Source organism: Anarrhichthys ocellatus, unplaced genomic scaffold (genome assembly GCF_004355925.1).
Source record: "Anarrhichthys ocellatus isolate YVR2014 unplaced genomic scaffold, GSC_Weel_1.0 scaffold4788, whole genome shotgun sequence".
Classification (NCBI taxonomy): domain Eukaryota; kingdom Metazoa; phylum Chordata; class Actinopteri; order Perciformes; family Anarhichadidae; genus Anarrhichthys; species Anarrhichthys ocellatus.
The window spans coordinates 1-3,702 of record NW_022284762.1 but is presented as its reverse complement, the minus strand read 5'-3'; the positions used below and the strand labels follow the sequence as shown (position 1 = coordinate 3,702).

The window sequence follows — 3,702 nt, the reverse complement described above, 5'->3', positions numbered from 1 at the left end:
AGCCTGACCCCAGACATTGATGAACTTGTATCCAAGATGAGACACCAAGTGTCTGGCTCAGACCAGTGAGCATCACAGAGCAGCAAACGGTGCTTTGACGCATTTTCAGTTTTTAATGCAGTTTCATTTTTGCATTTTTTTTTTCTCTTGCTACTACAGGACATTTGATTTTTCTTTGAAGTAAATTATTTTTTTGCTGTTGTTTGCCTGTAGAAAATGTTTTCACTTGAAATTACTCTGGAAAAACTGCAGACAGAGCCATAAGCAATTAATGAAACTGATTTTATTACTTTTATTTTTATTTATTTATGTATTTGTTTTTATTTCATTTATTTCATAATTAATATTGTTTTATAGACAATACTCTATAGGCCTTGTTAGTTCCAGGTTCAATATGTGCACTAAGGTTCTTTCAATAAATTTTCAATAAACGTTGAACCCGTATGGCCCTTGACTTGTAGCAATTTTTTAATTTCGGCCCACTGTGTATTTGACGTCCTCATTTAATCCCTCACGTCTTCATTTAATCCCTCACGTCCTCATTTAATCCCTCACGTCTTCATTTAATCCCTCACGTCTTCATTTAATCCCTCACGTCCTCATTTAATCCCTCACGTCCTCATTTAATCCCGGGTGTAGTTTGATACATGAAGTTTTATTCCATGAAGCGATACTTTAGAAACGTTTGAGGATCAGAGGTTCACCTGATGACTCGCTGATGAACACATTAGGTTTCTGAAGGTAAACGATCACGAGGCGGTGATTCTAGTTTTACAATATTTTAAAGACAATAATATAAAAAGACATTCGGTCCTAAAAGCTCAGCTGTTTATCGTATGAAAACAATGTTCACAGAACAACAAAACCCTCTAATGAACTCTAATAATACATATTATACTTGTGTGTTTACATACATAAATATAATGAACCTCGATGTTGACCCGAATGGAACTGACTTGTACTAAACGTTTGTGTGTCAGAGCGAGTGGGAGGCGCTGGAGATCGTGGAGCACAAGTGGGCTCTGGAGAACGTGGAGGAGGACCTGATGTCCAGAGACCTGAACTTTGGGACCTTCTTCAGCCAGGACATCAAGTCCACCATGTTCTAGGAGGACCCGGGGCCTCTGTGAAAGGTTCTGGAACCCAGCGTACACAAACTCGAGCAGTAGATCCATGAAGCTGATCTCCGCCACTTTATTCACTTTCTGCCTTTTTTTTTTTTTTTTTGTTCGTCGGCCTTAAGAAGTGTAACTGCTCTGAGTTTTGCCTTCAGATGTTCAGATTAATAATAATTATAATAATTAGACTTGTTGCTCACTTTTGATTGTCGATAAATTAGGACGCAGACAGTTTTTATTAAACATTCCGACAGTAAGTAATCATTAAATGGACCTGCTGATCACTCTCTAGTGTCATTAAGAGGTTCTTATACATTGTTTTTAATGTACGTTAAGTTAACTTTGTACCGAGTTTCCATTTAGACATTTGCTGTTTTTGTGTATTCGGGGGTTCCAGGCCACCGGCTCTCTAGTTGTTCTAGAACGGTTCTAACCAGAATGTTCCAGAACCTCATGAACCAGACGGATCCTCTCAGGAAGACGTTTCTCTTTTTAGATGACGGGACAGAAACAGAGTGAACTTTTCTCCACTTTAAATAAACGTTACGTCACAACTGACCGACTCCTCGTCTCTGAACCGCGATGCCTTCAATGACACCTCGGAAGAAAAGAGACCGCAACTTGAATTTTGGTTTTGAGGCTCATTCTGTAAAAAAGAAAAGCACGACTAATATGAATATTTAAGACCAGATGTTAAATGTTAACCGTGTTTGTTATTAAAGATAGTATTCATCCACATCAGAGTGAAGCAGCATGAAGGTCTCCATGGAGCATAAAGTCAAATGAGCCGTTTGATCATTGTCAGTAAACAGCAGAGCTTAAAGATGAATATGATGAACTATAAAATCATATTTACCTCTTAACCTTAAACCTCAGACCTGCAGAAACTAAACAAAGTTAAAAGTGTAAAAAGCGTCTCCGGTCTCGTCGTGATAATAATCGTCCTTTTATTCATATCAAAAGATTGAAAGTACAATAAAATATTTTCATCTGATATTTGACAGGAAGACCAAAGAAAGAAATCAGCCCAAGCGCCGCCCAGCAACAACAATAATATTAATATGAATACATCTCTTACAATACAAAAATACTGTACACAGAGCTGCTCCTAGGATCAGTGAGCGCTCAACACTAAACCTCCGTCAAATCATCTCAAAGCTTCACCTATAAATATGAAAAATAAACACGTCGTCGACCAACAACTCAAAACAAACTGACGTCGTGTGACCGCCCAACTTATTCCATTAAAAAAATAAATACCAGAAAAACAACCAAAATATACAAAGACGTGAATTAACTTCTCTTCCCCGGCAGCTTTGTTCAATATTAAATGATCTGCTATAAACACACCGATTACCCAGAATCCCTTTCACTTGGCTCCTCGGGCCACTTTAATGAGTTTAATACAAAGAAGTGCTTTCACCTAAAAACATGGAAAAGTTATTAATCTGCAGACAAAGTTCAGGTTAAACTAATTTATGTGAATATTTAAGAGCTTCTACTTTTGTGTAATATTGGATGTTTGTTTTTAATAAACTACGTTAACACGTCTTCTTATAAATATATAACTCGTGTTTATAGCTTTTAAATATTTTATATCAAATATGGAACCTTGTTTTATTTTAGTTTCTGTTAAATATCTTTTATTACGTTTAAACGATGCATTATAAAACTGAAGTTTTAAAAACAAACTAAATACTTTTTAAAGCAAATTATTTTGATTTTATTTTGAAAATCCATGAATTCATCTAAAGACAAAGTTGATCTTTGTGTTTCTTTCTTTACTTTCGAGTTGTAATAACGCATCATTTAAACGTATTTAAATAGATGAAGATCAAATTAGTTCACTGGATGAATTATTGATCATAAATATTGTTGCTGATAATCAGTAGAAAGCAGATTAACCGTCGCTCTGACTACCTGAGGATCAAATGTTTCATCGTTTACAGATGAAAGACGAGCCGACGACGTTTTGAGGGAAAAGTAATCAGAGAAAGTTCAAGTGTTGTTGGAAGATAATTAAAAAACAAAAAGAATCCCGTTGTTCTCACGAAGGAGAGAAAGAAAACCCGTTACTGTGAAGAAGCATTCAACTCAATCAAGTGATCATTTAGTCCGTTTCCATGGAGGCGGAGGAGGAGGCGGCGCCCAGCTCTGCAGTGTCGTCGTCCTTACAGGAAGTGATGTCGTTGGCGGGCTGAGTGGAGGAGGAGGAGGAGGCGGGGCTGCTGGTGGGGGGGGGCAGGCTGGGTGTTCTGATCCGGTCCTGTCGATGGTAGAACAGCACGTAGGCAGCGTTGGTCTGTGGGACGACGGAGAGAGTTTAGCTTCTACTGCAGGAGATGGAACCACGCTTTGCTCTTTAATGTTGCCTCCAGCTTCATATTTATGACAAAAACATTTCTGTTATAGATACTTGAAGTGACATCAGATTAAAGTAAGTTATGTCACTCACCATGATCTGGTCCTCTCTGGCGTACGTCACCTTACTGTCGTCAAAGTAGTACCACTGACCATTGTCCTTGTTCCACGCATAGCTGGTGTCTGCAGGAACACACACACACACACACACACACACACACAC

General features: G+C 38.1%; 1 long non-coding RNA gene across 1 annotated transcript; it reads right to left on the bottom strand.

The window, feature by feature from the left end:
• Positions 1-2,042: 2,042 nt before the first annotated feature.
• LOC116379631 (uncharacterized) lies at positions 2,043-3,689 on the bottom strand. Its single transcript, XR_004212442.1, has 2 exons — positions 3,574-3,689; positions 2,043-3,420 (listed from the first exon to the last, which is right to left on the bottom strand). It is a non-coding gene; the product is annotated as an uncharacterized LOC116379631 (long non-coding RNA).
• Positions 3,690-3,702: the final 13 nt, after the last annotated feature.